Below are 27,775 nucleotides of genomic sequence, written 5' to 3'. Positions count from 1 at the left end.
CTAACACAGTGTTTGACAAAATATTTTAAGTAAACATTTTTTATCAATTTTCTCTGATATGTTCGAACACATTCAAGGACAACTGTCATAGCAAACAATTATGTTATTTGGACATGCCATTACTTGAATGGAACATGGCAAATATAATAGTGCAATTGTCACAAAACCCAACTCAAATTGCAAAAAAGGCAATTACCATATTATTTAAATGAAAAGCCAAGAACTGTCATCAGTTCTGTCTTAATCTGGGTGTCAAACACCATCATCAGAAATAGTGTACTTTTTTTTTTTATCTCATGTTTCTATTCATAATGGTTTTTCTCCAGCATCAAGTGATGACAGAATTTCTGCCCTCAGACCCAATCCTAAATCTCCTAGGTATCAAGCTAGCAGAATAAGAGAGCTTTTATTTTAGTATTATCATATAATCATCATGTTTACTTTGCTTACAAAGTAGGTAATATGTCTACTCTTGAAATAACCACTGTGACCAGGAGCTAGTGCTATATGCATTTACTAATACTGTGTTATGTGGTGTTCCACCAGTAAAAACACTCTGGATACGAGGATTTCGTTCTTGACTTGGCTAAATGTGGATGACATGTCCTAAGCTTGGTGCCACAGAGGGAGACACTGTTTGCTCATATAGCCTGCAAGAGTGGGCGTATAGGAGATATTTCCAAAAAGGAATTTAGGATGATAGGTAGGTCCAAACCAAAATATTCTGTCATAAAAATGGTATTTATGGTGAATAATTTAATACTCAGTCAGTGCATAAAAAGTGAACCTAGAAATTACACTAAGTTACAGAAGAGGGTTAAATTAATAGTTAAGAATAAAAAGTATGCTTTAAAATTTTATAATTGCAAATGAAGATTTTAAAAATGTTTAATGGAACATTCCCTAATGAAACTCAAATAATTAGAGGGGCATAAAATATCTCTGCCCTGCAATTATGTAAAGGTATAAAGTGTCTCCTTTAAATAAGTCAATTTTTAATAAATTGATGAGATAATTGATATAATCACTAACATGGTACTATATTCTTTAGTGTTAACCTTTTTTATTATTAATAAAACACAGATACAAGAAAAATATACAAAATAAAAAATAGTTTAATGAATTTTAACGAGGTGAACACAGTATTAGAAGACATTGATGTTCATTGCTAGATCCATTAATTTGTTGGAGGTTGACAACTTGTAATATTCTAATCCTATCACATATTTTTATTTACATATGGAATAATTTTATTTTTTTAAATTTTTTTAATGTTTATTTATTATTGACAGAGAGAGACAGAGCATGAGCATGGGAGGAGCAGAGAGAGGAAGAGACACAGAATCCAAAGCAGGCTCCAGACTCCGAGCTGTCAGCACAGAGCCTGACGCGGGCTTGAACTCACAGACCGTGAGATCATGACCTGAGCCGGAGTCGGATGCTTAACTGACTGAGCCACCCAGGCACCCCATATGGAATAATTTTATAAATAATCACCTACCCTTTTCTACTCTTTGGTTACGTAGTGGTATATATCAAAGAAAAGACAGTATAATTATTTTATTTCTTTGTGTGTTTTATTTTCTATATTGAAGATACTATAAAGGTAGCCTATTATCCTATAGAGATTTTAAAATACTTTAATATCATTATAAACTCATAAATTTGAACATACTTGATAGATTTTAATGCATTGCAAATGTTATTCCTAATGGGGTCAAATGGTGTTCTTTGACAGCAGAAACCTTTTCAAGCTGGCTTTCCAGCCTTTGACAGTATCTCAGTAAACATTAATAGCTTTTTGATATCTGATTTAACAGGAAACTCAGGCTAATCTTATACATTTATTTTTGCCCAGAACTGGAATTATTCATTTCTCTAAAAAGCACTACATTTTTAAAGTATGAGATGTCATGTTATGACCAGAATTAGACCACTAGGAATGCTCATTGCTACTATGCTGGTCAACATTTTTAGTTATTCTCAGTGGTTACATATAGGAAAATATATAATACACATACACCCAAACCCACACCCACACCCCCGCTACACACACTTTTGTGTGTTCATACAGTTTCAATTGAAATACTAAACTACAGGGCTTTTACTGAAACACTTCTATATTGAACCTGTGTCTCCTTATTTCCACACTGTGTTTCCTGGTTCTCAAGGATACAGGGATTACAGAATTAGAATATCCCATAATATGCACACACCACAGCAAACTAGAGAATAACAATATTAGTATTCTTTGTATCAGAAAAGGTTCTCCAGAGAAACAGAACAAATAAGACAATAGGAAAGATAGGTAGATGGAGAGAGGAAAGATAGGTAGGTAGGTAGGGAGGTAGATAGATAGATAGATAGATATTAAGATGTATATTAGGCTGGAGATTACACACACACACACACACACACACAGAAAAAGAAAAAGATTCATTTTAAGGAGTTAACTTAAACAATTTAGGGTACTGGCTAGTCTCAATATACAGAGAGTTCCTGTATACTCCAAACCCAATTTCCCAAATATTGACAGTTTATACTAGTATGGCATATTTGTTACAATCAATAAACTAATATCAATATATTTCTATTGTTGGAGAAAGCAGTCTCATGCTTGCAGTTTTTCAACCTTCACTGGCTGTGTAAAAATGGTCCTTGGGCCTGGCACACTTTCTTACCAAGAGATAAAGAGACGACATAGTCTGTGCTGGGCTTATCACCTTGTATGGGAATATCTCTTCTGTTTCAGGCTCAGGGTATATTCCTTCCTTCTGCTAAAACAAAAATATCAGTGACCCTCAACTATGCCCCCAGGTTTCAATATTTTTAGATGCCACAGAAAAGGATTAGGATCATTCCACTGCAGCAAGAGAGAGGTACGCATAGACTCATTGCCTTGAATTGGGTACAAGAGAGATCACTGGTCCCAGGGGACCCAGCCCCTGTTGAATCTGGCCTTGCTCTGTCTCTTCTCTATATAAATAAAGCCTTGTTCTATCCAGTGTTTGATTATGCTGTGTTTTCCTTGATGATGCTGATACCAAGATGCAATGGGCAGCAGTGTTTAGACTTTTATTTCTGGTAGTTGCCACAGTGTTGATCTTTGATATTTTCCATGTTCTTTGAGTCCTCCCTTGGAATCAACAACTGTTGCATGACACCCTGCTTGACAATTATTAGCTAAAGTCCATACTTTTTCAGATTTTCTTAATTATTTTATAATGTCATTTTGCTGTGTCAGGATTCCAGAACGTACCAAATTACAGTTAGGCATCATGTCTCCTTAGACCCCTCTTGGAAGTGATAGTCTCTAAGGCTTTCTTTGTTTTCAATGACTTTGACAATTTGATGAGTACTGGATAGGTATTTTGTAGTCTGTAGCTGAAACGGGTTAGTCCTATGCTTTTTCTCATGATTAAACTTGGTTTATGGGTTGCTGAGAAAAAAAAACACAGAAGTATAATTCCTTTCTTATTACATTATATCGAAAGTATACACAATCGGGACACCTGAATGGCTCAGTCAGTTAAGCGTGGGACTCTTGGTTTCAGCTCAGGTCATGATCTGGCAGTTTGTGAGTTCAAGCCCAGCATGGGGCTCTACACTGACAGTGCACAGCCTTCTTGGGATTCTTTCTCCCTCTCTGTCCCTCCCTTGCTTGCCCTCTATTTCTCACTCAAAATAAATAAACTAAAAAAAAAGTATACACAATCAACGTGACTTTTTTGCTGTGGATATATATTCTTGATCTCACCTGACTGAATTTATTAGAATTTCCTTTTCTAAAGTTATTCTTTTTTTTCTCCCTTACCATACAGTACACTTTGGAAAGAAGCTATTGTATGCAGCCAACCCTTAATGAGAGCGAAGTTAAAAGCCACTTCCCATAAATTATTTAAAATTATTCTACACAGGAGATTTGTGCATTCACTTATATTATTTACTTATTTATCAATTATTTACTTATATCAGTATAGGTTCGTAGATACTGACTTTGTGCTTTGGATTACAGTCCAATACCAATTGCCCAGCTTTGGCCTTTTGCAACTCTTTCTTGTTTTTTTGTCATTCATATATGAATATATATATATAAAAATATATATTTATATATATATTCATATATATATACTCATATACTCATATATATATGTATATATGTATACATATATATATATATGTATATATATATGTTTCGGTAAATATTTCTTTAATTTATGTCACTGAAATATACTCCAAGCTTATATTGTATATTCCTTGCTTCAGTCCTGGAATCAGCCATTTTTCTAAAAGCCCTGGTTTTAGTGAAGAAATGGGCAGAAAACATGAATAGACACTTCTCTAAAGAAGACATCTGGATGGCCAACAGGCACATGAAAAGATGTTCAATGTCGCTCCTTATCAGGGAAATACAAATCAAAACCACACTCAGATATCACCTCATGCCAGTCAGAGTGGCCAAAATGAACAAATCAGGAGACTATGGATGCTGGAGAGGATGTGGAGAAACGGTAACCCTCTCGCACTGTTGGTGGGAATGCAAATTGGTGCAGCCTCTCTGGAAAGCAGTGTGGAGGTTCCTCAGAAAATTAAAAATAGACCTACCCTATGACCCAGCAATAGCACTGCTAGGAATTTACCCAAGGGATACAGGAGTACTGATGCATAGGGGCACTTGTACCCAAATGTTTATAGTAGCACTCTCAACAATAGTCAAATTATGGAAAGAGCCTAAATGTCCATGAACTGATGAATGGATAAAGAAATTGTGGTTTGTATACACAATGGAGTACTACGTGGCAATGAGAAAGAATGAAATATGGCCCTTTGTAGCAACGTGGATGGAACTGGAGAGTGTGATGCTAAGTAAAATAAGCCATACAGAGAAAGACAAATACCATATGGTTTCACTCTTATGTGGATCCTGAGAAACTTAACAGAAACCCATGGGGGAGGGGAAGGAAAAAAAAAAAAAGAGGTTAGAGTGGGAGAGAGCCAAAGCATAAGAGACTGTTAAAAACTGAGAACAAACTGAGGGTTGATGGGGGGTGGGAGGGAGGGGAGGGTGGGTGATGGGTATTGAGGAGGGCACCTTTTGGGATGAGCACTGGGTGTTGTATGGAAACCAATTTGACAATAAACTTCATATATTGAAAAAAAATAAATAAAAAAAATAAAATAAAAGCCCTGGTTTCTTTCAACAGAGAATGATATCAGAAACAGAATTCTATGGACCAGATATGCTTGCTGTTGCTGGGGTGTCATTGCTTCTTGGCTTCCTACATGAGGAAATATACATGTGTATACTAACCTGTGAAAATACACATATCCATAAATATTTTCCACGTATCAATCTGCACGTATATTAACCCAAATTGATATTGATGTCTTCAGTACTAATCTATTACCACTTGATCATTGAAGCTTATCTGTAATCTCTCACTCCAACATTGAGAAACCTGGATGTAATTAGAATAATTTGTTTAGTATTTATGTACTTTGTTTATAAGAATATGCATTATTCATATACCTCTTTTCCTACAGATGTGTAGAGATCCCATTTATCCTTTACGGATTGGCAACTTTCATTGCCATAATTTAGTTTACTTTTGTAGCCTCTGTGGCACTTTCTTTTTCTTTCTTTCTTTCTTTCTTTCTTTCTTTCTTTCTTTCTTTCTTTTGGATACTGATATCTAATTAATATTTATTAGATTGTCATTGTTAAGTTGGATAGTAGCTCATTTTAATAAAATATATGCCCAAAGAAATTTTTTAAAATATGATTAAAGTATCATTGAACTATCAGGTAATATGTGTAAATTCTCTACAAATGGGCTAAATTTATATAATGCTCATAGGGTCATGTTATATGCCTCAAAAAGATAAGTAGTGTTTTTTGATAGTCATAACTTGCTGAAGCTTAAAAAGTTGGATTGAGGGGCTCCTGGGTGGCTCAGTTGGTTAAACGTCCAACTTCAGCTCAGGTCATGATCTCATGGTTCATGAGTTCGAGCCCCACATCAGGCTCTATGCTGAGCTTAAAGCCTGGAGCCTACTTCAGGTTCTGTGTCTCCCTCTCTCTCTGTTCCTCCCCTTCTTGCACTGTCTCTCTCTCTCTCTCTCTATGTCTATCAAAAATAAAGATTAAAAAAATTTTTTTAAGTTGGATTGAAACACTATTGTAATATCTCATTAACTATGCAAATATATCTTTAATTTTGCTAACTTTCAATATCACTCCAATTTTTCTTATGTATTAAGAAAGTTTCACATTACTTGATGTAAGAAAATCGTACACCAAAAATTATATTTTCCTGTAACTCTTCTAAGCTTCACTGCTGATTATTTGCTTATATTACAGTTGACATAAATGTTGTATCATTGCCTTTCAGGTGAATTGAGTCTGTAGGTAGCCTGAATCTGTCAAAATGATTTTGATACAAAGTAGGTTTCAGAAAGTTATTTTTTCCTTTCTAATTCTTTTCTCCAGATGCTTCTAAAATAATAAACACACTCCCTGGAGATAATTAACCACAGCAGGATTTTAAGGCACAATTATTTGAAGATCTATAACATTTTAAGATTGATCCTTTAAAATGATGTTACTTGGAATGTTTCAAAATACATCTTGTCTCAAGACTTATACTGCCTGACTTATAAATATACATGTGGCTATTTGTGTGAGGAATATGAAGTCATCTGTGGATTTTATTTTGATTATGTACATAAGTCTATAGGATCTATTATACAAAGAACATGCACTAAATTTAGATAATTTAAAAGAATGAATTTGAGGAAAGGCTAGCAACAGTAAATAGGTAATTTTTTTTTAGTTTGAAATGTCCAAATAATTTTTTTTTACCATCAAATGTACTTAAGTATGTGTGCAGTTGTTTTTTGGCTTACAATCATGCTTATGATTTTTAAAGGATGTGTTCTGTTTAGACTAACTTTTTCTTTGCAGAATATTATCAGCTAATGAATGCAGAAGCAAAATCAAATTAGCAAAATCACCATTTTGCAAAAACTAATGAAATAAGTGATTTAGGAAATTAACATGAATAAGCGCTTAAAAAATTTAGGTCAAATATTAGTGAGGAAATCACTCTTCACAGCATGCTAAAGTTAATTCACAGACTGTTTGCTGGTCATAGGGAAAAAGCAACTTCACATTCCGGGAATCAGGTTTTCAGCAACTGAAGCCACCAACCAAATTAACTTCCTGAATCATGGAATAATCATATGTTTTATACCTTCTGATTCGTGTAACATAAAGAACATCATATCTGATTGGGGGGGGGCGAAAAACAACTGGAAAAAATGATACATAAGTTTTAACATAGTTAACAATGAATATTATTTCTTTTTTTCACATTTCCATAGAACAAGCATCAGATATTGCCACACTTCTCATTGAAAGCATCATTGGGGAAATCATGTATGTTTTCTCTATGCATCCTCCATTTTCACTTTCCCAAGGTAAGAGAGATACACAACTTAATTGGTATTTACCATCTTTAGAGTGATTTTTCCCATGCAGTGTTTTTTTTTTTTCTTTTTCTTTAAACTTTTATACAGTAAGTGCTCTGGGTCTGCTGTGCCTCCCACTAACGAGAGATCCTTCTGGAGATACTTGGGGGAGATCCACCATTATCTTACTTATCCATCTAGAACTAGGCATGTGGTTTGATTTTGAGTGGAAAATAATAGTCCCAGCTTCATTTTCGAATTCTTTTCTTGATAGATGGCCATTGATAAAGCTTATATATTGATATTTCTTTGACTTTGTATGTCTCCTTTGTCACCAGGACCCTAGGGGAGGGAAAAACTGTGGTTGGCAGCTTTATGTTTATGGATCTGCATCTTCCAAAATAAATTGTAGTTACATCTGCCTTCCTTAACCCTACACTTAACATGAAGCGGGCATTAAATAAATATGTGTTGTTGGTACAAATGGATTCTAGTTTTTCATCATAAAGAATCTTATAATTCTGTACCCATTTAATCATTTAATCTGTCAGTTACATTATACAGGGATGAAATATAGTTATTACAGTCCGGGCTTTGGGGCTAGCCTTCTTTGGTTAATTTCTGGTCCTGTATCATATTAGGTGTACATTTACTTTGTTTATTTACCTTGCAGAGATTTGTTATAAGGAGTAAATAAACTGGTACATGTAAACTTTCTAGTATTTTTTCAGCTGCAGAATAATTACATCAGGTATAGTTTGAAAAATTTTGATATGCTAATCCTCTACTCAATAATTCACTTGGGCCATTTCTCTAAATTCCCTCTCAATTGTTTGATGGAGGTTCTCTTATTATTGTCATTTTGCAGGTGACAAATTTAACACAAAGAAATATTCAATAATTTTCTTAAATTCTACATCTAGTAAGTCACTGCCAGAGTCCCCTAATCATTATCTTATGCAAGGCTTAATAAATATTCACTATTTTTCTTGTTGCTTAGGTTCAAGTTCTGTGCTCCATGCTGATGATATAAAGATAAGTAAGAAAAAAATGCTGATATTCTAGTAGAGACAAACAAGATATAGAAAAGACTCAAATTTTATATCACTTCGCATCCATTCTTGGTACTTAAATTTGATATTGGCAGAAAACATACTATTCCCTGAAGGCACATTATATCCCAAATTTATTCATATGCAATTTTAGGTAATCATATCATATTCCAATTTCAAGTTAAATTACTAGCATGAAGCATTGTGTTTATTTTGCCATCAAAAATAGATGCATATCTTTATTACAAGGAAGCAAGATTTTACTTAGTTTGATTTATGTCCACAAAGACAAAGTAAAATGGGTCACAATTTGAGAAGACAAGAAAAGGGAATAGCTATTGAGAGAATTTTTAAATGCAGGCTCACACAGCTTCATAACACTATAAAATTCCCCAAACTCCTTAACTTGCATGTTATTTCTTATTCTCAGAAAACTTTTTAGAGAAGAAATATTGAAGTGTGGAAGAATTAATAAGTTAGCAATTTATAATTCCCTGAATTTACTTACTGAAATAGGTATGAGGCTTGGTAATAGTTGGAAGGTAAAAGAAATTTTGCTAAAGGTTCAAGTTTTATTGACTAGTATAAGACCAGTCATGTTAATAAGGACACACATCGATTTTGCAAACACAAGGATAAAGATAAAAACTGCTAATAATTATATTTTAAGAACAGATCCAGGCTAATAAAGGTAAAACCATAGTGTTGACTCATCTATAGTTTGGAACACTGGTTTGTAGAGATTTTACAAGTTTGTATCATTGGCAATAAAGAAAATAAGTCAAATATATTTAGTTATGAACTGGTAAACCAAATGTTATGGTGGGTTATGCCAAAACTGAGGGGAAATTAAAAAAAAAATAATTCTAAGTGTAGGGTATCTTCAAAGTGTTAGATGCAATATGTTAAAGCACGTGCATAATAACCAAGTGTGTTATAGGTAAAACAAAGGTATCTATCCCACTGTTGAAAAAAAATTTAAAAAATCTTAACTAAGCATATTTTCTCCTTGAAAGGCTACAAAGTAAAAGTAAACAATGTGATCAATAATTTGTAAAGGAATATTTAGCCATGCAGTATACCTGTTAGGATATTCACATGAAACAAAATACCGAGTAACCTATTGAACATACTTTATCTGTGGTGACAATATAAAAATCCACAGCTGAATTTTTAAATGAAATAAGCAAGGCATTATTCACCTTATTTTAACTTTGTGTGTGCATGTGTTGGGGGTCACAAATTGATTTAAAGCGCAAAAAGCTAAGCCATAATATAATTTGGTAGGGACAAGATTTGAATCACTAGCTATTAATATGTCACCATATTTTCCCAAACATGGCATACACCTTTCTTTTAGACTATGTTATGTCCGTTCTAATACTTTTATATAACCAAGGCAAACATGTGCTTGAATGAGGAAACATGTTACCTATATAAATACGTTTTTGTAAATAAAAATAAATGTCAGCAGGTGAAAACACTTAAAACATAAATTCAGTAGTAGATTTCAACAATAATGAACTGGATTTCCCCACCCAATGGAGGAAGTAGATTTACCAAAACTGTTAAGACATTTATAAACATCTAAGTAGATGCATATTCTAACCATGAAAGAGGAAAGAAACAAAAACATTAGAAGCAGATAGCCATACAATTGAGAATTCTGCAAATTCCTTTTCATAATTAATATTTATTGATTCCTCCTAGATTAAAAGTATTCTAGATATCACTGAGGAAATAACAATGAACAGACCAGATATGTGCTCAAAGCTCATGGGGCCTCTCCTTTAAAAATGTGTCACACGGAGTCTGAAATTATCTATGAGTGTCAGCATTCAGTTATCTCATTAAGAAGATATCTTATTGGTGTAAGCTGAGAGAAAGGAAAACTCTTATTGATAACATTGGTTTCAGGGAAAAGCTTAGATAGCCTTGTTGGCTATCTTGTGGGTTTCAAACTCCTAAACTTCCAGAAAATATTTCTCGACCAAGAAAAATAAACTGAGTATATACCATAGCAAAAGCCAAAGTGTCAACAAATTACTAAAGTAGTATAAATAGAGATAACAGAAAGATAAGGGAAAGATGACTATATTACCGTAGATTTAGTAAAGCACTTTTGTAACAAAAATTTTCAAGCGAAAGATAAAAACGGTTTCTTTTTCTTCTGAGCAACGTTTTGTCCTTGGCTAAAATATCTGAAAGTAAAACAAAGTGAGGATTTTCAAATGTTTATATACTATCCTCAAGTGAAGAGATGAAAGTTGATCAATGTCTAAGTTATTGCTAAAGTTTTCAGGAATGACTTGTATTTTTAAAAAAATCACAATTTTGTTAAAAATATTTATTTGGCAATGAAATAGCATATACATGTAGGTAGCTCTTATTCTGGGGCACCATTAGTTCACTTTGAAAGCATCGTTTTCCGTGAGCTGTTAGTGAGATCTCTAAACACCGGGGCTTGAGACTCCCGTGTTTAGAGCAAGGTAGCTGCTATGTTTGGCTCAGGGCCCTCCAGCAGCTCTTTTCTTCCAAGCATTTCGGTGTCTCACTCTGTACATGAACAGCTGTGTTTCTGGCCAAACGCTGAGGGAAACGTCTATGTGGAGCTTTCGTACTCCTCGTCTGTTTACTCTCCTCTCTTCAGACTCTGACATGCAAGTTTTATCCATCTTCAGACTCCCGAACTCTGATACATGTTTCTTCTGTCATTGCGATTAGTGATCTCTGCTAGGATTCAACTTCCCTGTCTTTTTGTATGAAATAGTGTCTGAGGGAGAAAACCAGGGTGTATGTACCTCAGCTTATATGGTTTCCTTATCAAACGGATCATAGACCTGCAATGTTCATTGTCCCAGGCCTGAAAACAGTTGTTTTGTATATGTGTTTAGTGTTACCTTTGTTAATGACGTAGGGGAAGTCCTAATACCTACTTATCCATCACAGTTGGAACCAGAACTGTCCAAGTTATTAAATAGTTAAAAAAAAAAGAAAAGAAAAGAAAGAATCAGTTAGCCTATCTCTGGCTTTCAGGCTTCAATGCTTTTATTCCTGCAATGCTTTGATTCACACTCATCTTTGTCTGTACCAAATTATCACCTGTCCTTAGCAAAATCCTTATATCTTTTGTCTTCTTTGATGCTTTCTGTGATTACTCCACCTTATTTTATATGTGAATTCTTATATCTATTCTTTGTTGTACAACCTATTTTGAAGTAATCCCATACTGCTTGTTGGTATGACTTATACTATTTTCTTGAATTAAAATAGAATTTTTGGATTTCTCAATTATGCTTAGGAGTTTATGATCTCTTCTTTTTGCGGGAGAGAATTATGTTTATATTTATCATTTTTCTTTCAGTAGCTACAGAGGCATTATTCATATATTAACCCATTAAAATATTTAGTGATCAATTTCAAATTTCATAAATTCTTAGACAACTGTATTTTCTCACCATATTTATAAAAATTGATAAAACTACATATTTAAAATCAATGACCACTAGTTTCATTATTATCTAGTGTTTTTATTTCTCCAGCATCATTAAGTATCCAATAGAAATTTTTTTTTAATTATAAAATGTTACCAATGAACATTCCTTACACCAAATATCCTCATTTTTTAAGATCTAGAAATTGAAACTAATGGAGATTGAATCTTGTCAAAGGCCACACAGCTACTTATTGTCAGAGCTATGGTTAGAACACTGGTTTTCCAACTTGTAATTGAATACTCTTTGTACTAAACACCTATGTGGGACCTTCATAAATGATTTATGAAGAAACAGAATATTTTTAAAACCTACTTCAAAGAAAGCACATAAATCACAGCAGTTTAAATATTTGTAGATTTAGAGCAGGAAATCATTTACTGAATTTCTTTTGAAATAGTTATATAACAATTTATTAAACATCCTGAACTTTGGGTTAGATACAAAAACAAAAATGAAAATATTTTATTTTTTTCCACTCATTCTCACTCGTTTTGAGTACTTTTGCTTCCTTAGAGCAGATCTTATCAATATTTTAGGAAAATAAGATTTTTAGATGTTTTGGTTATTATAGAAAAACTCTATTGATTGTACTTATAAATTCTAATCTAAAATTCAATTAGATATGATCTCTTCCCCCCAGCACAGTGAATTGGTATGGGTAGAGAGTGTGGTCTGTTATTTTATTCTTTCTCTCAATTCCTTAGCTTTGAGGGGAGGGTACATTGTCTGTATTTGGCAAATAGATACATACCGTTCTTTTTCATCATCTAGGTCATGTGGGTTCATACAAGGATGGGGAGAAAAAAGGCTGTTGTCTCTTGGTTACCTAAAACTTTTTCTGCTCTTTCTCTGTTGATTGTAATAAAGTTTAGCTCTCTTCCCTTTGTGCAGAAGACGAGAAATGCTAATTCTTTTGAGAGGAGTGGATGAATGATTTTAGAGTTTTCTAGTGAAGTGTTCAACATCATGTCTCTTTGATATGGTCATTCTGACTGATTTCATCTCTCCATCTACCTCATCTTCCACCCTAATTTCCACTAAATCTCTTACTATCCTCTTGAATGGCTTTACATCAGCAAGATATAAAATGGGTACAACTTTAGGAAAATTCTGAGGACTCAATAAGCCAATTGAGCAAGAATATCCAGCATACAGAGATCTGTTTCTATAAATTTACTTCAAAGTTAAAAATCAGGGTTTAAAGTATTAGTCAAAACTAAACAGAAAATGTTGCAGAATCTAAAACTACAACTTTCTTAAAAACTAAAAAGTGCAAATAAAAACTATTCACAAGATGAGCTCTGTGTTCTTTTAGCCTTTTTAATTAAAATTTAATTTGAAGTAAGATGTTCCCTTTAAAACTCATGTTCACTCATTAAAAATTATCATGATCATCATAACTTATGTATCCTTAGTGAACAATTATGCTTCATATTTGTTGAAAGACTTCATGGGAAGAAAATGAAACTGAATTTTTGTGTAAATATAGTCTTCAAAGACTGTCTCTTTTGTCTTCACTTATCATATGGGTGGAGAAAGCAGGACTCTTCCTGACTCCTTGGAGCATATTTATTTATTTTTATTTTTTTCTTTTGTAACTGCATTATTACTGCTCAATAATAGTGACTGAATCATATAATTCTTTGCTTTCCATAATACCTGCCATACTATGAAGCCATTGTGGGTTTCTATTAATTATTTGTTTATTTTAAAATGATAATCTAGCAATAGAAATACTGTTGTGATTTTATACTATTTTGTGATTATAGGGAGAACTTATATACTGTTTTACAGTAAATTGATATTGGAGATAACTGAAATGAAGTAGTTTGTTTTTTAAGAATATCATTTTCAGGGCACCTGGGTGGCTCAGTCGGTAAGTGTCCGGCTTCGGCTCAGGGCGTGATTTCGCGGTTTGTGAGTTCGAGCCCCGCGACGGGCTCTGTGCTGAGAGCTCAGAGCCTGGAGCCTGCTTCGGATTCTGTGTCTCCCTCTCTCTCTCCCCCTCCCCCACTCATGCTCTGTCTCTCTGTCTCTCAAAAATAAACATTTAAAAAATTTTTTTAAAAGAATATCATTTTCTACATCAGAAGGTCTAAGTAAAGGTCTCTTGAGTTGGTCACAGCACATTTATTTTATAATTTGAATATATTTTAAAAACTCTGTGGCCTTTAGTTATCTCTATACTATAGCAATTTATGTCTATCTATCTATCTATCTATCATCATCATCATCATCTATCACTCACTTATCAATCATCTATCCACTCTTCATCTATATAGCCAATGCAGATATTTTCCTTGTGTATGATTCTTTAATTTTGGGGGCAGGAGGGGGCGGGGAAAGAAAACTTTCAGTACGTTTTTTTTCTTGTTTGCCACAATCAGGATTCCCACCAGACAATGCCAAACTGTAAATTTTGCATTTGGCTGAGCAGGAACTAAACTGAGATTTTGGGAATAAAGAAGACATTCTGAGAAACCCTAAAGAGTGAAGTATTACATATATTTTAACAGCAAGGAAATACCATGGGTCTATTCCTTGGCTTTTTCTGCCAGAGTCACAGACTTAGGAAATTCACATAGTTTCTGCATTAAGTGAAAAACAACATTGCACTTGAAATGAGGACATGATATACTTCCTTCCATGTATACACCATGGACTATCTTCAATGATGAGAATAAGTGAGCTGGCTTTCACTGATTTTTTTTTTCTTTTGAAAATTGAAGTCATTTCCCTCTTGAAGGATAATCTCTTAAGAAATATTTTAAACTCTATTTACTGGGGAAAATGTATTTTATTATTGTTATTAAAGAAAAAAGTGTACCCTTACTTTAATGACAAAAAAACTCGCCTTATCCAAATACATTTAATATGCAAAAATATTCAGAAAGCCTGCTAGCAGTACAGATTACCATAAATTAGTAGATTTGAAAGAAGAAATACATTGATTTGATGCTTGCAAAAAGGCAATAGATTTATAGGAACTGAAGAATTTGTTATTTATGCTTCTAGGTTTTCTGTGCCTTGCAATTCTAAACATATTCAGCTAGTATCATATAGCAATACATAATTATCTTTTCTATTATCATGATTTTTGGCATTTCAATAGTGCTAAATGCTATAGATATATTTTCCTGATTTTATGTTAATAACAAAACAACCATCAATACAAATATGATAGAATATTTTAATTTGCATATACTGCATGATGAATCACAAGCCAACATTGGGGTTTTTCCTATTACCTGAGAAATACAAGTCATGAGTGCCTAAAATAGGATAGATTGAGAGAGTATGAGCAGGAAAATGTGGAAAGCAGAATTATGATTCTTTTTTGTAGGTTACAATAGAAATACAAAGTCAAAAAGCCTTGGACAAAGGATAAAGAGACCATGTTCCGTTATAACCAGTTCTGTGATCTTTATAAAGTAAGTCATATTTTCTCAAGCTCAGTTTATTCAACTGTAAAAATGATAGCTTAAGGTTGAAAGAAATGAACACACATGCCATTTTTAGAGATAAAATATAACATGTAATAATTGTATGAAGTATAGGCAATGCAACCACAATCAACCCTTAGCCTTCATTCTGCTTCATTTTCTCAGTTTTCGTTATATATGCCTGTTGTCCCTTCTCCTATTATTACCTGATGTATATAAATGAAAATTTTTCATAATCCCCGACAGGAGCAATAAGATCTCATTTTTTCCCCTTAAAAATATTTATCTGGTGGAATTTTGCTGATTTTTCCCATGGTAGTTTAAGTTGTAAAAATTTATTGACAATTTTCATTTTAATATATATATTGGTATTAAGGTAAAAACAACTTAAAAAAGGATTTCTATTTTTTTCATGGGTCAGGTTACTTTTTGAAACTCCATTTTTTCATTTCAGAAATTGTTTTTATGGAAACAGTCTATGTTTCTACTATTATTTAGAAAATTAAACAGTGAATGTTTTATAACAAAACCTTTGCATGCTAGAGTGACATCTTGAAGTATCCAATACTGCATAATGGGAGTGCTAATTTGACCATCATGGAAGATTATGAGAGATGAGTGAGAACAACAATTATTAGCCATTGAAACCAGTAAGAAATACAGAGGAATCAGAAGATTTTTTTTAGTATACTAGTTACCTAAAGGAGATATAAAGACATATGATTGCTACATTTCTATCAGGTTCTTTGTTTACCAGGAACCACAACTCACTCAGATGAGCTTAAGACAAATAGAAAATGTGTTAAACTGTTACAGAAGTGTCACAGAGAAGGCAAGATTATTAGTTTAGCCAGGTGTTTCGATGTCGTCAAGGAACTGGTGCTACTTCAGGAACCAAAATTGTTCTCTTACTTCTGTCTCTCTGAAACCACTTGTCTGTTATCATTGCTCCTTTTTCTTGATTTGCTTCATTACCAGCTTTATAGCAGTCACATCCCTGCATTGTCTCTCAAAGTGCATAGTAGTAGTAGTAGCTTTTGTGTTCTCATTCCTAAATCCTGGGAACAAGTGTCTCTGTTGGGTCTGCTTTGAGTTAAATCTCTATCCTTAGGTTAAACAGCTTGTGTTAGGCGGTCCTGTCAAGTAGCCCATGGCTTACTCTGCAAGTTTATGAGAAAAAAGTCTTTGAGAAGAAGCATTATAAAGAAGCATTATGGGGAAAGAAAATGACAACGGACTTTTCCAGTAAAACAAAAACAAAAACAAAAACAAACAAACAAAACCCAAAAAACAAAACGGATGCAAGTCTTTCCTAAATGATGACTAATATGCATGTGAAGATGAAAACAGGTGAAGCTGTTCAACAATACTGAAAATTAAATCTGGCAATCAATTTATTACCAAATGCAGAAGGTTTATTTACCAGAATGAATCACCTGGATTGGTAGGTACTGTTGGGTCGCACCGACTCAACAAACAGCATCACAAGAAACACAGTATGAATTTAAAAAAATATATTTTAAATGTTTATTTATTTTTGGGAGAGAGACAGAGTGCAAGCAGGGGAGGGGCAAGGAGAGAGGGAGACACAGAATCCAAAGCAGGCTCCAGGCTCTGACCTGTCAGCACAGAGCCCGATGCGGTGTTCGAACTCACGGGCTGCAAGATCATGACCTGAGCCGAAGTTGGAAGCTCAACTGACTGAGCCACCCAGCACCCCATTAACTCTTAATCCACGTCACATCAATACTTAAGAGATGTAAAGGCATTACTGAACTGACAACTGTTACGCTGTTCATTCTCTGCACAATTTCTTAATTTTGTCCTATCAAGAATATTTCCCCAATTAGTCTCTTTATTTTCTACATTCCAAATTGCCATGTGGCAGAATCACAGATTCTAGTTTAAAATGTGCTACATAGAGCATTTATAGAGACAGAAAGAATCTTATTTCCAGGGAAAATTTTATATTAAAACTTCTAATTTACATGATATATTTAGAGTTTATACAGTTTAGGTAGTCAAAGAACGTACAAATCCCATCTTGGGCCTACACATGGTATTTTGTTAGACTCTAGAAACTGATACAGGGACAAAATGCATCAACCAAGTTGACTTCTGACTCTATATCTTGTAAGAGAAAGTGACCAGCATCCAAGAAGACAAAGAATGGAATAATGGAGACTGGACTGTTATCAATTAATACACAAATGCATAAAATAATTATATGGGTAATATTTAACACTAATACATGAATTTCAGTCATTATACTTATACTTTTCAAAGCAGAAGATAACAGGGGTGCCTGGATGGCTCATTTGGTTGAGCATCTCACTTCCACTCAGGTCATGATGTCACAGTTCATGAGTTCAAGCCCCGCATTGGACTCACTGCTATCAGCACGGAGCCTGCTTTAGATCCTCTGTCCTCCTCTCTCTGCCCCTCCTTCGCTGGTGTTCTCTATCTCAAAAATAAACAAACATTAAAAAATATATAAACAAAAAAGTAGAAGATGTCAGAAAATAAGAAACAATAACAAGACAAAAGAAAAATATAAGATAATAAATAATAATAGACCATAGACATTGAGTAGAACAATTTTTTAAGAATATTGTACAATCTGTATAAATAGATTTATATTTCTACAGTATAAGCAATAAGTAAGAGGTAAAGGGTAAGTAGATATTTAAGGATTGAGGGTGGAAACCAAACTATAATAATAGGGAAAGAAAAATAAGGTAAAGCTGTAAAAATGACAATGCTAACACTTATTAAAATAAATAGATAAAATACCAGATTTCTACTAAACTTCAAAAGTAAAAAGATTACATAACGGTCTAGAGAAGGATGTTTTGATTCATCTTTTTTTAACTTTTCCAGAATTCTTTCAAGAAATGAGAAAAATGAAAAACAACTCATGAGAACTTAGAGAATTAATCTTCACAATTCACATATTAAGAATCTGAAAAACACTTTCTTTTAGAAACTGAAATATCAATATATTCATATCAAAGTTGGCAAAATGCCTAATGTTCAGATCAGAGACATTGCTTTAAGGTACAGTACCAATGGTCCAGACTGAGAAAAATACATACAATACAAATGTACATTTGCCTTGAATGTGAGTAAACAGTATAATATCTTTCCTAAATACCTATAAAATTAGACTGGTTGGGAAAGGAAGAAAAGGAGTCATAAGACATAATAAAGAATCATAGAAAGGGAAACAAATTTCAATTTTATAGTAAATTTAGTGAAGTCTGCTGTTATCAGTATATAGAATAGTTATGGATACTGCTCTCTTTCCTGAACCAGTTAGTGGAACCAAGGAATTATGAGATGCTGCTTAGCCAGTCTTGATTCAAATGCTTACTACTAGGGAGGTACATTCAGCTTCAAATCTCACCAACAGCAAAGGATGAGAGATGGGAGTGGGATGATTTCTTAGAGGTGACTTTGGAAAAGGAAATCACTGGCTCACAGTGAAAAAGATTGTTTGAATCTAGATAGAAAACAAATATTTATTTCCCCTAACGAGGTTTAACACTGTAAGATTTCCATATCTCTAAAGTGGCCAGATTTTCTGTTTTGTGCAACATAGACAACACTAGAACATAAAATCTCAAAGTTCAACCAGGAGCCTAGAATAAAAGGAATTGTCATACCAGATTCTGACTCCATCTTCCTTATGTTGGTAACTGTAGATTTGTTTTTGTTTTTGTTTTAAGTTTGTTTATTTATTGAAAGAGAGAGAGGGAGGAGCAGAGAGAGAGGGAAGAGAATCCCAAGCAGGCCCCATGCTGTCAGTGGAGAGCCTGACCATGAGATCAGGACCTGAGCCGAAATCAAGAGCCAGATGCTTAAACAACTGAGACACCCAGGCTTCCCAATTCGTTTTGAATATTACCCTTTCAGCACCTTTTAATTTTGTGAAAGTTCTATTGTTTTTATTTTCATTGAAATTACATTCTTAATATGCTATGCCATGCAAAATGACTCTGAACAAGGAAATTTTGTTCATGAAAGAATTATGGTTATGTACTAATGTTGACAACATTCATTATTTTCAATATGTTCTACAGTATTCACGTGAGGTTGGTTTTATAAAATTGTGGAATATTCCTTTGGAGCTTTAGTAATGACACCAGTTGGAAAACAACATCACACAAGTTTGGGGTACTGCCTCACAGAATAAGTTACATAATGCAGTAAGACACCATCCACATCTCCTATTGTTTGAATGCATGGCTCTGAGAACAAGAATGCAGATAGGAATAGTACTTCTCATTATAAATAGGATTACATATAATTTATTAAAATGCAAAGTTTTGAGAGTGAAAAGACACACTAAAATAATTAAATTTATAGAGTATTTGAAATTATATATCATTCTAACTTTTTTCACTGAAAGGGAGGTCTTCATTACATAGTGTAAAGAAATAAAGGAAACCACAATTTTCAATGTATCTATAATTCACAAAATGGATAAATTATATCAAACTATCATGTGCAGCATGAAGTATCCAAGCTCAAGTTGTTTTAATACCAGTTTATATAGAGCAAGATAAGACATAGCAATAATGATTATCCCCAGACTACAATATTCCAGAAATAAGTCCTGTGGAAATTCCAATAATCCTATAGTTTCCAAACTGTGATAATCCACAGTTGGTAATCCAACTTTGGCCCTGAAATCACCAGGACTAACCACAATTCTTAATACATTCTATGTACCTTTTGAGTCACTACAGAGGCTCTGTCAAGGTAGTGCACATCCCTTTTGTAAAAACTTTTATAGACCTACTTTATATGATCAACGGGTTTTTCTGTGGTCTCCTTGGGAGTATCTAGAGAGGGTTAGGATAGGGAAAAGATGAGTATAAATTGCATGACGTCATGGCAGGTGTTGACTGTAGTATGCACAGGCCCACCAAGCTCATTTATAAATATTTTAATATAAGTAGTAATGATGCTTTTTTTTAAAAAATGAAAAACCCAGCACAAATGCTAAATTGGATGGTTTTATGGGACAATCTACATGAAGAAGGATGGATGGTCCCAGGCAAACTAGGATACATGATCACCCTAAATCTAACACCTAATGTGGTACCTGGCATTTTTGTTCCTTCCCATATCAAAACACTGTGGTATGCTCATATAAAGGGATCCTGGAGTCTGAATTAGACATTTAACCTGACACAGGGACCTCCATTGGGCCATTTGGGACTCCTTTGAACAGAAAAGGAGCAGAAAAATAAAGATATTATTGTACAGACTGAAGTAACTGATCTGAATATCAAGAGGAGTTGAGCTGCTTCAACAGTAGGAATTGAGAGTATGTCTGTAACCCAAGAAAACTTGAGTACCTTGTATCTTTGCCAACCAGGTTCTAAGTATGTCTATTCAAGCTAACATTTTGGATCTAAGAAAACACACACTAAATGAAAACATTGGATTTATAAAGATAGTTTTTCACCCAAATCCATTTACTTGTGATTTCTGTAAATCCTTATACTGAACATGGGATCACATTTGTTTGGACAGTAGTGACTAAAATTATCTCAAAGCCAAAGTCCTCTTATTTCAATATCATGAACAATTCTCTTTCCTCAATGGCATATTTATCAAATAAATGGTATCAGGCCTTTTGAGGAATGATTATGAAAATAGTAATGTTCTTGTGATGGTAAGGGTCCTTTCAAAGATTACCCTTCTTCTTTGATTACTTGACTTTAAATCTCTGTTTTAACTTAGGCATGGGAATTGACTGAGGGGGCATCATTTTGATCATGGTGACTCAATTCAGGTCTTTCCATAAATACAATTTGTTTTTAATTACACAAAGAGCTAGTGCTGTAATACACTGTCCAAGTTCTTCAAACTGAAATTTCCCATAATTATTTAGTAACATCTGATGATTCCTTTGTGAAAATATCCTGACTATAAGTATCTACCTTCTGTCTATTATAATAACAATGTACATCTTGCCGCTGGTAGTTAAATGCAACTTTTGGGCTTAAATTGCCCTGAGAGCTTATTGTCCCATTGTTACCAGAAATTTCATTTTAATCACACAGCCATCCACATTTATTTTGAGACCATACAGAACATCCCATTCTGTACTTTTTCATGATGGTTTTGCTTGTCTTATCAATATATTTATTTCCTTTCTTCTCTTAATGAATCATAATCATTGGTTCTTCACATACTCTCATCATTGATTTATATAAATACTTCATTTTGTACATTTATTAGATTATATTTAGTAAGTATATCAGTGAAATTACCAGCGTATTAAGATGTTTAATTTACTTTTTATCTTAAAAATGCAACATAGACAAAAACTTACATCTAGTATTTGGTTTTCTTTTATTTCCTCTTCCCAAATGAGAGCCCCTAGTGTGTGTTTCTCAGTTTTGTGGTGAAGGAAGTTTTCTAACGGCCCTAACAGATAACATGGTTATGGGCCTCTGAGTTGATGTTGACTTCATTGGTTTTTAGGTTCTTTCTTTCTTCTTGGCATCATAGATTTTGGATATTGCAACATAATTCAGTATATACGATCTTTAAGTAAAGGTTTTATTAAGTTAAAGAAAAAATCAAGTCAACTCAAGGTACTCAAGTTTTACTTGGATTCACAATATCTGACAAGTTTAACCATACTGATAAATTCAAAATGAAGTAAAATTATATGCTTCCATCACTGGGTTTAATGCCCCAAGAAATATTCTCCACATGTAATCCCCAAGGCTTAACCAAAACATATTAGCACAATTTTGCAATTATTATTTATTGTTTATTATTATTACTGTATAAACTCTCTGCTTTGCAAATGACTCCAGAAACAGGTAAAGATCTGAGGGTAATTATACGTCTGGAGGCAATGAGGGTGACAGGCATGAAATATAAAGAGAATTGCTGTCTTTTTGCAGGGAAACTACTTCTGACAATATCATTATAGGCTCTTCAGGCCAGGCAGGGACAATTTCATCAGACAGGTGAAGATCGAGCTAATCCAATGGTCTAGAAGGCTTAATGAGGTTTTGGAGTCTAAATATAGGTAGAGTCAACAGAATAATTTCAAATATTACAATTATACTTTTCAGAATCCCACAATTCCCCAAAGAAAAAATGAATGCCTTATATTTCAATTAGTGAATTTGGTGGGCTACAAATACAACTCAGTAAATACAGACAGACTTAATGTATAAGTGTTAGTAATTTATGAAATTAGAGTTTTTTAAAGTGTTCATAGGAATTCCCTGTCTTCCTGACCATGCCTTTAGGCAAGAATTAAAACCTCTTGTTTGTCATTTATTTTTAAAATATCCCTAGTACAGTTAAAACATTCAAACCCATCTCTGACATCCTCCCACCCTATATGACCTCCATAAGCATCTGACAGGCTAGCTACTCAATCTGCCAAAACTAGTTTTTCAATAGGCATTTAAATTCATGTGACCAAAGGTGATAATCTAAATTGCTATTTGCTGTCAATACTCAATTCTCCAATGGTAACAAACCTTTTGCACAGCAAAGGAAACAATCAACAGAATACAAAGGCAACCTACCAAACAAAAGAAAGTATTTGCAAACTGTACATCTGATATTAGTTTAGTAACCAAAATATATAAGGAACTCATACAACTCAATAGCAAAAAACAAACAAACAAAAACAGAAACAAAAACAAGACAAAAAAACAGATAACAAATAACCTGATTACAAAATGGACAAAGGACTTGAATATACATTTCTACAAAGACATACAAATGGCCAACAGGTGCATTAAAAGGTGCTTAATACTAAAGAAATGAAAATCAAAACCACAATGAGATACCACTTTACAATTGTCAGAATGGTTATTATTTGTTTAAAATAACAAGTGTTACTGAGAATACAGAGAAATTAGAACACTTGTATGATCTTGGTGGGGATATATAGTACTGCAGCCACTATGGAAAACAATATGGTCACTCCTCAAAAAAATAAAATAAAAATAGAACCAGCAATCACTTCTGGGTATAATCCAAAAGATTTAGTGGATAATGAGGTTATTTAGTTAAACTTTCTAGAGGGAATATTTTTAAAAATATTTATTTATTTATTTATTTATTTATTTTGAGAGAGAGAGAGAGTGAGCACGAGTAGGGGAGGGGCAGAGAGAGAGGGAGAAGGAGGATCCCAAGCAGGATCCATGTATGGCACAGAGCCCAATATGCGGCTCAATCTCATGACAATGGTATCATGGCCTGAACCAAAATCAAGAGTCAAGGACTTAACTGACTGAGCCATCCAGGCACCCCTAGAGGGAATATTTTAAACATCCTTGATTATTAGGTATATGCCAGTTAAACACAAAACCCTTTACCAAAAAAAAAAAAAAAAAAAAAAAAAAAAAAAAAAAAAAAAAAGGCAAATGAACCTAATTTTGAGAAGGCATCTGGAAAAACGAACAAACAAAAAACAACTACAAAGTTTAGTGATAGTCTATGAAATAAAAAAAAAATTGGGCTGTCCTCTACACTATTCACAAATTGATCATATCATTTAAAAAAATGTAAAAGAACCATTCCAGATTGAAGGAGACTAAAGGGAGACAAATACTAAATATGTTGTGTACTCCTGAACTAATGTGGGGTTGAGGGGAGCAAGTATTTGGAAAAACATCACTGGACAATTTACAGAATTGAATAACAGTACTTAATTATATAAATAGCATTGAATATATTTTAACTTTGCTAAATTTAATAATTGCATTGTGCTTATGTGAATATTTTTGTTCTTAAAAAAACACACTGAAGTATTTGGACTAAAAGGTATGTTGTGTGATACATATTCTCAAATGATTCACAAAAAATTATGTGTGTGTATATTTACATATACATAATATATAAACATAAGTATATTTTTTGCTATATGAGAGTGTGTGTGTCTTTGTGTGTGTGCATATAGTTTTTATATATACATAGGGTATACAGTTTTTAGCCTCAGACTTTGGGAAGCTGAGTAGCTGAATGCTTACTTCCATATAGGATGCCTATCTATTAAACACATGTGCACACACACACAGAATACGGTGCAAACGTGTCAAGATATTAACATTTGGTCAATGTCTTTGAGGAGTATGTGGGATATCTTTATATACTTTGAATTTTTGTGACGATTGAAATGATTCAAATAAAAAGTTAAAAACAATTCCTCTTAAAGTTATGTTTGCATGTTCATCTGACACACAATTGTCTACCACTATTGTTTAAGGAAACACTTTTCAAGGAAGGTTTCCATGAAGGAGGATAGTGGATTGAAGGCCAAAAAATACAGAATGATTTGGAACTCCTGTCAGCCCTAAGAGAGAGACCAAATGGCAAGACAGGCTTTTTACCAACAAGGACTTGGGACATTGCCAGTCTGTCAGCATTGTTTGTTCCTGTGTGACTCTACAAGCCTGAGTATTTGCAAAGGTTGGATAACAGCAGGACATGACCTGCAGGAATGGCTGGCAGAAGCTGTAGCCTACAACCTCAGACTATGTGACACCAATGGAAATGCCTGTGAAACATAATTAGCCAAGTGACCAGGCTGGTAAATGACAGTCAGATTGCAGGCAGCTGAGCTTGAGCAAGACAAAGACATCAGAAAATCTCAAGATGGAAACAGAACAACAGAAATAATCATAATTTTTACATGGACCTAGTGATAAAAGAATGGCAGAATGAAGATCGAACAGTTTTGCTCACTTATTCCAATTTACTAAGTGTATCATCACCATAATAATCATAGACAGATAATATAAACTTATAAATGTAAAAATACATTTTAATTGTTAAATCATAGATGCCATTGAAGCCAGACGTTTTAAACCTAAATATAATACAGTAAAAATCAGAATGTAAACTATGTACAATTGTGTTAAAACAGATATAAAAACATCTTCCCATAAATTAGATTCACTTTTAAGATTCATTTACTCCTACAGTTATAAACTGCATAACGTTTTGCTCAAGAGTTTCTTTTCACAATTCAAAGAAAATTAGAGGGGCACCTGGGCGGCTCAGTTGGTCAAGTGTCCGACTTCAGCTCAGGTAGGATCTTGCATTTCGTGAGTTCAAGCCCCACATCAGCTGTGCTGACAGCTCAGAGCCTGGAGGCTGCTTCGGATTCTGTGCCTCCCTCTCTCTCTGTTCCCCACCCCCCACCCCCAGTGCTCTGTCTATCTCTCAAAAATGAATAAACATTAAAAAAACAAAATCAGAAAATACCTTAAAGTTATTTTTAGATATTTTTGTATTAAATGGAGTGCATGGTATGCCACAAAGATGGTAATTATTAAGACCAACATGGAAATAATCATGATAAGTCAATTATGATCATTATGATATAATGGTTAATTCAGTTTGTGGGCTACATTGAATATGGTACTCTAAAATATTTTACCCAAAAGTATTTTTAAAAGAGTGAGCAATGGAAAAGTTTTGAGAAAGACTGTCTTTCATACGTATATATTTTTATAAAAATAATATGAAAAAATTAAAAACGAATGTGAAAGCTGGAGATGTGCCAAAGAAAATCAGAGGCATATGGAAGGTGGTTAGGAAAAATATACAGAAAAGATTTGGAAGAAATTACTAAAAACTAATGAACATGTTGTTTCCTAGACCCAATTTTGCTTTGTTTTGTTTTCTGATGAGTGAGAGAATTTCTCTGTCTCCTTTTACAACAGAACAGATTGGTGGGATTTGTGTAATATCAATCATCAAACATGTCTCATTTATCTTAAGAAAAATGCCCAGGTTGCGTACAACATCATTTAACTTTTAATTCTGAATATGCAGTAATTATGAGATTTATTTTTGAAATGCCTGCTTTCAGTTTATTCCTATTGCTTATTTCCTAATATAGGGCCAGGGGAGCTATATACATTTAAATAATACAAAGTCCTGACTTTAAAGACACAGCAGTCAGGTGGGGAACACAGATGTGTAATGAAGAATGACTGACAACAGTTAGTAATACCATAAGATGAAGACTAGAAGAGAGGGGCCCCACTGTGTAGTCAGAAATGGACAATAATAGGGTTATTTTGGGCTGTAAGAGAAAGCAATAAAGACGTCACAGAAAATATGGTAGCAATTAAATTCTGAAAGATTGATGGGCAATGTTATTCGGTGCTAGAGTAAGAAACTACATTCTAGGAAGAGACAATGGTGTTGTTTACAGACTTATAAACATAACATATCAAGGTACACCTGAGAATCAATTCTGATTCAATAAACTTGTGGGAAGAAGAAGAAGAAGAAGAAGAAGAAGAAGAAGAAGAAGAAGAAGGAGAAGGGGGGGAGGAGGGGGAGGAGGAGGAGGAAGGAGAAGAAGAAAGATAATAAAAAAGGGTTGTAGTAAAAATTTTTTCTGTAAAGATTATAGTGGGCTTATATATTACCAAATTAAATGGTAGCTGTAGCAAAAGGAGGATGGACCCCAAATCCAATATGAATAAAGTTCTTTTAAATGGGGAACATTTGGATACAGGGATACATATAAGGAGAAAAACATGTAAACATGACAATGGCCACCTATAAGTCAAGGAAAGAAGCCTGGAACAAGTCCTCCTTTTGTAGCCCTGCCAACACTTAGATTTTAGACTTCTAGTGTATGCAACTGTGAGAAAATTCATTTCTGCTGTTTAAGCCACCTGAGTTGTAGAAGTTTCTTACAGCAGTCCTAGCAAATTAATACACAGCCATATTTAAATTCTGCCTACCACCAAAGATTTTTAAATTATTGTCATCTTTTAGCCACCACAGTATATTTGCCTGCGGTTTTCTTTGTCTGCACTATTCTTCTTCCCACAAAGATACACTCTACCTTGTGAAAATAATTTATCAGAGAAGCCTTTCTTTACCTGCTCAAGACTAGGTCAAGTCTCCTTTATTATACATGAACATAAATTCAAGTACCTGTACTTCATGGCAGTAAACAGCATTGCAATTTTACATTTACTTGTGTGAATAGTTTAATGTCTTTCTACTCTAGTACAATATATATTTCATGGAGGTGGTGAAAGTATCTATTTTATTATGCCATATTTTTTGGATTCTAACAGCACCTGATACTTAGAAATGCTTAATATTTTATATATCTTAAATTAATGATTGGCTAGCTTAATAAATGAATAAAACCCAATTAATTGACCAGAAAGGCAATTTAGAAGAAAGAAGGGTTGGGTTAATAAGATATTGACTTTCATTTTTGACATCTTAATTTGAAGTACTTGTGAAACATGTAACTACAGTATAAATTAAAGAGTTAAAAAAT

The sequence above is a fragment of the Panthera tigris genome, chromosome A1 (assembly GCF_018350195.1).
Source record: "Panthera tigris isolate Pti1 chromosome A1, P.tigris_Pti1_mat1.1, whole genome shotgun sequence".
Taxonomy (NCBI): domain Eukaryota; kingdom Metazoa; phylum Chordata; class Mammalia; order Carnivora; family Felidae; genus Panthera; species Panthera tigris.
Note: the sequence above shows the minus strand (reverse complement) of the source record.